This window comes from Tachysurus vachellii, chromosome 17, assembly GCF_030014155.1.
Source record: "Tachysurus vachellii isolate PV-2020 chromosome 17, HZAU_Pvac_v1, whole genome shotgun sequence".
Lineage (NCBI taxonomy): Eukaryota > Metazoa > Chordata > Actinopteri > Siluriformes > Bagridae > Tachysurus > Tachysurus vachellii.
The window spans coordinates 2350558-2360000 of record NC_083476.1 but is presented as its reverse complement, the minus strand read 5'-3'; the positions used below and the strand labels follow the sequence as shown (position 1 = coordinate 2360000).

At 39.8% G+C, this 9443-nt stretch overlaps 1 protein-coding gene across 5 annotated transcripts in view; it reads right to left on the bottom strand.

Annotated features, from left to right (window-relative positions):
- The window catches only part of sema4d (sema domain, immunoglobulin domain (Ig), transmembrane domain (TM) and short cytoplasmic domain, (semaphorin) 4D), a 50028-nt gene extending 43026 nt beyond the window's left edge, over positions 1–7002 (bottom strand). For 3 of the 5 annotated variants that reach the window (XR_009649824.1, XM_060891710.1, XM_060891708.1), the window contains exon 1: positions 6882–7002. The gene's annotated coding sequence lies outside the window, so the exon portion shown is untranslated. Of the gene's footprint in view, positions 1–6219; positions 6353–6881 lie in introns of those variants that run through there. The other 2 variants (XM_060891709.1, XM_060891712.1) reach the window with 2 other exon arrangements.
- Between the last annotated feature and the right edge of the window lie 2441 nt (positions 7003–9443).

Here is a 9443-nt window from a genome sequence, read left to right as displayed (position 1 = left end):
TCGCCTGTGGCCACTTTGTAGTCTGTGTGTGTATGTGTGTGTGTGTAGCCTATACAACGAGGCAGGTTGAGACAAGGCCGGGTCGTGTCGACTCCCCTCCCCCCAGAGGACAGCGTTCAGGGGTTTATGTAGCTGAAACGACTCGACAGTTGAGAATCCAAACTGAAATCCTGGCACACAGAAAGCAGAAGTGAAACCTCAATTTTTGTCCTTCAGCAAACCTCTTACTTGGAGAGAAAAAGCAATAAAATCTCTCCTCAGTATCTCCTGCGTTTTTGCGTGTGTTAGCCGTATGTGAGTACGTCGATACCAGGGTTCTTACGGCTGTTCAGGAATCTTCCGGTTTTTCCCACGACAAGCAACTTAATAAAATCTCTATTCTTTTCCCCATAACTCACGAGCCATTTGAGGACGTGATTAATCATTGTCATCGGGGCATTTAAAACACGGCCCGAGGGTCTTTGTTGAGAGGCGACTCTGTAAATGTTTTATGACACAACGACCCTTGTTAAAGAAATATTTATTTTAGGTTGGACAAGGGAGGTTTTAACTTCTGGTCCCGTCGCTCAACCTGGAAAATTTGCGATAAATATTAAATATACAGAAATTCTAAACAAATTACAAACAAGGCGACTTCAAATTCATAAATAAAGCAAGAGAGTTATGATTGTGGAATTAGGTAAGGATGAAAAGACTTCCTGAAAATAATAAACAACAGAGAGGTGGGTGGAGCTACTGTTACCTCCTGGAAGCGGAAAGTTTTCTAATAAAATAATGACCCAAATTTTTCTCATCAATACCTGAAAGTTTTCATAAATTAAGGAATAGAATAAGGTACTTTTTATATATGGTTAAATTGCTTGGAACCTCCGCACAACAAGCGTGAAAAAAAACCCCAAAAAAACACTTATAATCTTAGAGAGAAAAGTGGCTGACACTGGAGACTCCTTCCCTACGTGCCGTTACTAAAGAAACAATGATGCATTAAAACGACTGCATACATTTCTTTGTAAATCTGATTTGAATTAAATCCCGAAACTTTTGACCAATCAGCATATAAGAAATAAATAAATGTAAAAGTTATACAAATTAAAAAAGGAAGCCTGTTTAATACACCTTCTGCAGCTGAATCTTTATCTAGATGAAACATCATGAAATAGACGCAGAAAAACAAAACGACAACAACAACAAAACTTTGTTTAGCTAAGACTTAAACTTCAGCTAATGTTAATTCGTCTCATCCCACATCGACGCCCATGTTGCTTCCTGAAGCCTGAGGAGGGTAAACAACACGTCCTTAAATCCTTCAAGGCACCAAACAGCAATGTGGCGTGTTCGACCGCTCGCCGTTCACCATCAGCGCCACATGTCACGGACCGTCTATGGAGCTCAAATCTGCGGCCGCGTCCCGAGAACGACCCCCGTTGCGCCTGCGCGGCCGCGAAATCAACGACCGGTAGTTTTTTTTTTCCCTCCCCGAGACCATAATGAAACGGCAGTCTCGAGATTCCTTTAAATCAAATCACACTGCGAACCCAATCACAGCTGGAACAAAGCCATGCTGGAAGTCTGGGCTTAAAATACATGACGTCTCTAACGAGAGTGGACGTCCAGTGGGATCCCACAATGCATCTGTGTGGACCTCGTGCTTCTCACGGAGCTGATTAAACTGTTTACTCGAGTAACAACTGAAGCTGTTTTAAACAGTTATGGTACGAATCTTCCAGAAGGTTAACATTACAGCTGAGTAAACGGCGCTCAGCCTCTTTCACACAAACATAGAGGTTCTCATGGACTGTTATGACCTCTCTCTTTTCTATGGGAAAATACCAGAGCCAGCTTTTTTTTTTATTCTTTTTTTTTATTGAGTGACATTAAATCTGAACAGAGTTATCTATAGATTTGAACCAAACAGGGTTGTCATGGTAACCGGTTTCCACATTGATCGTGATGGCTGATTTTTGCTGCCTCGCTGCCATCCGTGTCCCTAAACCCAAGACGACAAACCTCAAAAGACTCACATGATCGATCTCTCTCTGTTTCTCTCTGTCTCTTCTTCTGTTTGTCTTTTTCCCTCCCTCTGTCTCTCTCTGTCTCTCCTTCTCTGTTTGTCTGTTTACCTCCCACTGTCTCTCTGTCTCTTTTCTTCTGTTTGTCTGTTTCCCTCTCTCTGTCTCTCTCTCTCTCTCTCTCTCTGTCTCGCGTCTTCTATGTTTGTCTGTTTCCCTCCCTCTGTCTCTCTCTCTTCTTCTCTGTCTGTCTGTTTCCCTCCCCCTGTGTCTCTCTCTCTCTCTATCTGTCTGTATGTCTCCCGTCCTCTCTCTGTCTCTCCTGCTCTCTGTGTGTCGGTCTTTCTCCCTCTCTCTGTCTCGTTTATTCTATCTAAGACTTACCGTTCAATCTGGACAAAAATAATGGCACCCGACCCGGAAAAAAAAACAACTCCTCAAAGACAACAACAGTTTATTTTACTTAAAACTGCTGTCTCTTATTCTACAATATAACAATTCTACGCTAACATGCAGAGGCTGAGACCTTTGATATGTTGTGTCCATCTGAGCCTTCGGGAGGCAAGTCATTAACATGAACACAGAGCTCTGGTGTCCTTCACCTGGTGTCTGATGAACCTCCTGAGACCATCAGCTGATTGTGAAATCCTGCAGTTAAACCTGCAGTCGTGTTTAAACGTTAAACAAAACCTGCGTTAAAAAGCTCCCTGCTAACAGAAGCACGGTATTTCACAGTGTAGCGTTTCATATGCAAACGCATGGGTTTTGCTGTGGGATGAAATTTTCATTTATTTTCCTCTCCATGTCCTGAAAGGTTCTGAAGGGTTGTCTCGCTTCAGAGGACAATGTTTGCTGTTGTTCATGATCAAGAAAACTAAATTGTGTCTGTAATTTAAGAAGAGCTAATCTTTTAAATGACTTAGAGTTTTGCTAAACACATTGTTAACAGGCTAAACACTAAAACCACTGGAAGTGACAGTGTTGATGTTTGTAACGTGTGTAACGAAGGATGCGACCCGGCTGTGAATCGAGGACAACGGGGCGTCTTTAGCCCGGTGGGTACTTTCCAGCGCTGTAACAGAATAAGGGCACGCACCTGTCTCATCGCTGCTGTTCCCACTGCTCTTGGTACACACACTGAAAGATGTTGGCAAAGCCACACAAAGCCTGCCACTATCTGGCCTCTCCGTAGAGAAAGAGATCCTCGACTTGAGCCTTGTTCTCTCTCTAGATAAAGAGAGAGAGAGGAGAAGTGGAGCGCTTTCACCTGATCGCCTTCACCTAAAGGCTGCCTGGAAAGCGCAGCCTTTCTCCAGGGTATTGTTTTACTAGGACACGTGACTCCTGGAGGATCGCAGGAAATCATGACGATGCACACAAAGTGGCAGCCAGGAAAACAACTTTTACAAGCAACCTGATAAAAAAAAAAACCAAGCAAACAACAAAAACAACAAGCAAACAGCAAAAAGTCTGGTTTTATGATTCTGGGATTTTTTCAAGGCAAAAAAAATAAGTAAATAAATTTGCAAAAAAAAAAAAAAAAAAAAATTTTTAATTAAAAATGACCTAACATTTGATCTACACAAAAAATGATTACAACGTTGTTTTACTGCATGCTGCAGTTTTGCACAATAAAATCAACGTGACACCAAATCAGAATGGAAACTGCTGATTTGACGAAGTAACAGCTACCTTGCACCGAGATGCTCTGGTTATCTATATGAAACTAGCTTCCTATCCTACTGAACTACCCTCAACTACCGGCTGCTTTACTTTAATTCACATTAAGACACAAAAGATTCCTGTTACACATCCATTCACAAATTATGAAGGAAATCGTTCTTCCTTGTGTGGCTGGGACGATTTAGACATCGACACCTGGCAAACTTTGTGAAGGAGTTATTATGGATTCAGGTGAAACCGTAGCTCGTAGACTCTACGGCTAATGTTTTACTACCTAACGGAGCGTGGCCGATGAAAAGAGAGCATGGCCGAGAATGAAAAACAACAGGTCAGCTTCGCTCTCGAGCAAAAACGACTCAGACGTGAGCGTCTGAATATAAACGTCACCGAAACAAAAGCGGACACCGGAGATTCCTTCTGTAAATGTTCCTACGGAAAACAATGATACGTAGCAGTCATAGTTTCTCTTAGAAAAATTAATGATTTGAAGGTGTTAAGCACTTTACTATTCAATGAACTGAAACACCATGAAAACTTCACTGTAAAAGCAGAACCATAAAACAGTCAAGGACACGTTATCGACATCAGCGCAAAACACAGGCCTCGCCTCATCAAAATAAACCGCCTCTGGGGAAGCCGAGGGAAGCAAACTCACTGCGGAAAGACGAGAACTTTAGACGCAACTCACAGTCTAATTAACTTCCATGTGACTAACATGACTGGAACAAAGGACGAGCTCCATGAATAGGAACAAATCATTCGGTGATTAAAGCATGAATCAGGGAGCACAAGTCAAGCAGAAGGCATAAAATATCCTGACTAAAATTTCCAACTTGACTTCAAGCGCAAGGTTTTTTTCCGTCCTATTTTTTTAAAACACCAAACCTAAGAGATGCACTCGAGAGCAAACGACCTCAAACATATCACTGGTTAAAACTTGTCAGATATCAGACATAGAATATAGAATAAAACTTTATTGTCATGATATATTTAAAGGATCCGACATTGTAAGCGATTATTACTGCATTAGATCTCAATAACGGATTATCAAAAAAAAAATCAATCAGACATTTTTCCACCACATGAAAGTCTTCGATCTTTGTTGTTTACGCCATACTCAGGAGATTTCTCAGCGAGGAAACGGATGTTTATAGCTGCTATAACGTAAAAGACAACAGGTACTAACCTGTTTCACAGACACTCTATCAATCCACCTTAAACCTTGTCACATCTGGCTTAGCTTTACGTTACCCAGAAGATGACAGGAAGAAATAATGAGCTAGTTACGTCTGTTTTGGCAGAATTTTATATGTTTCCAAGATAAACAGATACGAGGATGACTCGATGATGAGGTGTGGAAATGTTAGGGATTATTCATGGACGGAAGGACCGGATGGATGGAAGGGATAGATGGATAGACGGGAGACAGGGATAGATGGATAGATGGGAGGGAGGGATAGATGGATAGACGGGAGGGAGGGAGAGAGGGATGGATGGATGGATAGATAGACGGATAGACAGACAGACAGACAGATAGACAGACAAACAGACAGACAAACGATAGATAGATAGACAGACAGATAGATAGACGGATAGACAGATAGATAGATAGAGATACAGCAGATAGACGGATAGACGGATAGATAGATAGATAGATAGATAGATAGATATACAGTAGATAGACGGATAGACGGATAGATAGAGATACAGTAGATAGACGGATAGATAGACGGATAGATAGATAGATAGATAGATAGATAGACGAATAGATGGATAAACGGATAGACAGATAGACAGATAGATAGATAGATAGAGATACAGTTGATAGACGGATAGACGGATAGATAGATAGATAGATAGAGATACAGCAGATAGACGGATAGACGGATAGATAGATAGATATACAGTAGATAGACGGATAGACGGATAGATAGACGGATAGATAGATAGATAGATAGATAGAGTAGATAGACGAATAGATGGATAAACGGATAGACAGATAGACAGACAGATAGATAGATAGATAGAGATACAGTTGATAGACAGATAGACGGATAGATAGATAGATAGAGTAGATAGATGGATAAACGGATAGATAGATAGATAGAGTAGATAGATAGATAGATAGATAGATAGATAGATAGATTATTCACAAATTCCGGCAGTATCCACAAACTTGGGCAATATGTCATACAATATATTCTAAAATAAAAGTAAAATCATACATATAAAAAGTCTGTGGAATAAAACACCAGGTCATGACGTTTTTCAGACGGAATAAAACACCAGGTCATGACGTTTTTCAGACGGAATAAAACACCAGGTCATGACGTTTTTCACACGGAATAAAACACCAGGTCATGACGTTTTTCAGACGGAATAAAACACCAGGTCATGACGTTTACGGTCACGTTGTGAAGCTTGTTTTCAGAGTGTTATATAAAACGGTCTAATGCTGAACTGATGAGTTTCCTCTAATGGCGCTGACCTGAAAGTGTTTTTATTACAAATGTATTTCTGTACTCACTTCGGAAAAGTCTGCTTTTCCTCACAGAGGTTTACTTCAGTCCCGGATTCAGAGTTAAATCCCCAGACACACACCTTGTCCCCTGTATAGAGCGCACACACTCCTGACACAGAGGTTTTCTCTTATTCACACCCCGAGTGACCTTTAAAAACCCACACAGACGGAGTTTCAGATCTTTTTCTTTTTAAATAATCCCGGGAGGAAAGAATTCCCCAAAAAAACCGAGCAAAATGTTCAACATTAATTTGCAATTAAAGCGGTGAAGTAAATTATCAAAACAACGTTAGCCACTTCAGACACGAAACTGTTGTTATGACAACAGAAAATACCTCAGGGAAAAAAAATCACCCCGAGATGCACGAGCCGCTGGCAAACACACGTTTATTTACGATTCTGAATGGAAAACGGTACAAAAACCGGTCATTATCACATCCAAAATATTTAATCGTATTCCTCAAATAAATACATAAACAAATAAAAGTTTTATTGTGTAAAAAAAATCCGCTGCGCGTGAGCACCTCTGTAACAAGTGCGCGCGAGCTCAAAGTCCAACTAGCATCAGCTCGTGCTCAGTTTATTCCTCAGATTATATTATATATTCAGGGGGAAAAAACATCAACTAGAACGCGTGAATAAGATAAAACTTGAATAAACAAACTAACCTGGTGAATAAAACTCGGTTTTTCGGTGTCCACGGCTCACGGTGTCGTGAATAAGCCTGACAAGTTAGTGAAAGCGCCTCAGCATGGCGGAGGCTATTCAAACGGGTTGCCAGATTGGACAAACTAACACGTATGCGGGTTTTTTTTAAAAAAAAAACAAAGGGCACTAATTTCACCTAAAGCAGCTCATTTTATAATCTGATCTAATTAACCAATAATGCAAAACTAATAAAAGTTTGTTATTTAAAAACCTAACCATGCTATCTTGTTACAGAGACCTTGATTGATCCTTATTTATTTACCCCTTTAATAGATAAAACATTTTCAATGTTAAATCTCAAAAACCAGATGGTCGATATTATGTTATGTTCATTATATTTCATGTAGAAATGATATGAATCTATTTCATGCAAGAAAAGTTTTCTTTGTTAAGATAAAATATGTTAAAATGGCATGAGATAAATAGATAATTGAGAAAATCTGGTTAACTAGCATCCATGTTAATAATGGAATTAAATGTGTTGAATGAATGTAAATGTATTGAATGGATATTTTGTGAAAAGGAATGTTTTAAGATGGGATTTAAACAAATTTAAATAGTTATGCAAAACTTAAAATACATGTTTGTGTGTAATATTTGTGTAAAACATGTGCCAGTCTAATCATGGACTCATATATTGCACATATTACATACAATTTCATGGACTTTTCCTAATTTCAACACAATAATCCAGTTTAATTTTCATTGCGGGGGGCACGGTGGCTTAGTGGTTAGCACGTTCGCCTCACACCTCCAGGGTTGGGGGTTCGATTCCCGCCTCCGCCTTGTGTGTGTGGAGTTTGCATGTTCTCCCCGTGCCTCGGGGGTTTCCTCCGGGTACTCCGGTTTCCTCCCCTGGTCCAAAGACATGCATGGTAGGTTGATTGGCATCTCTGGAAAATTGTCCGTAGTGTGTGAGTGCGTGAGTGAATGAGAGTGAGTGTGTGTGTGTGTGCCCTGCGATGGGTTGGCACTCCGTCCAGGGTGTATACTGCCTTGATGCCCGATGACGCCTGAGATAGGCACAGGCTCCCCGTGACCCGAGGTAGTTCGGATAAGCGGTAGAAGATGAATGAATGAATTTTCATTGCAGTCCTCAAATGACTTTTAACATGTTTTAATATGTGATAAACGTCCAGTAACAAACCAGCCATAAGTCCTTATGGAAATACATTTTAGTACAAGCCTTTATTTTAGTATTTATCTATGGGATATTTTGTCCCTCTTGTAGATATTTGGCAGCTGCATAAGTTGTACTTAGAAATGATTACGTTTAGAAGCATTTGCACAACAAATATTTTGTGGTTTAACCATGATGTTTGTTGATACTGTATATAAAAAAATGGACATCTTTATTGCAATATGAGAACTACTACTACTACTACTACAACTAATAATAATAATAATAAAAAAAAATAATAATAATGATAATAATAATTATCTCACTCTCACTCATTTTCTACCGCTTATCCAAACTACCTCGGGTCACGGGGAGCCTGTGCCTATCTCAGGCGTCATCGGGCATCAAGGCAGGATACACCCTGGACGGAGTGCCAACCCATCACAGGGCACACACACACACACACACTCTTATTCACTCACACAATCACACACTATGGACAATTTCCCAGAGATGCCAATCAACCTACCATGCATGTCTTTGGACCGGGGGAGGAAACCAGAGTACCCGGAGGAAACCCCCGAGGCACGGGGAGAACATGCAAACTCCACACACACAAGGTGGAGGTGGGAATCGAACCCCCAACCCTGGAGGTGTGAGGCGAACGTGCTAACCACTCCCCTATAATAATAATTATAATAATAATAATTATAATCATCATCATCATGATGATGATAATAATAATAATAATGATAATAATTAGAATTCTAGTCATATTAATAATACTACTAATAATAAAAATAAAACTAATAATAATAATAATAATAATAATAATAATTTGCCCAAATTCTGTGCATGGAAAAAGGAAAACAGGATTCAGAATTGCAGAGATTGATATTTTAATTTTGCACAGCAACATTGTGAATAATGGTTTTGTCCTTTACAGTGCATTAAAGTGCATCAAGGTCAAGTCATAGTTACTTTATTATATTTATTTACTTTATTTAAAGCAAAAAAGCTCTGCATTTGTTCCCTTCACACAGCTGGATTTATGGGATTAATCAGTATCCAGTGTTCAGGTCCATTGGAGAGTGTCAGGCTTCACTGATTAAAGAATATTAAGATGTTGGACACATTATTTTAAGAATGCTGTACTTCCTATTCAGGGTAAAGATATAAAAAATATGAAATTTTGCAAATAGTATAATATTTACCAGAGCATTGCCATTGTTTAAAAGCTGCTAAGACTACACAGAATGAAGGGTTTAGGGAGAATCTGGCAACCCTACTTCAAATACCCACCCCCTCTCAGGTTGGATGTGTTGAGTGAGGGGGAGGAAGGGAGAGGAAGAGAGAACAACTGCAATGAGAAAGGTAGAAAGGTAGAAAGGTGAAGCGCCTG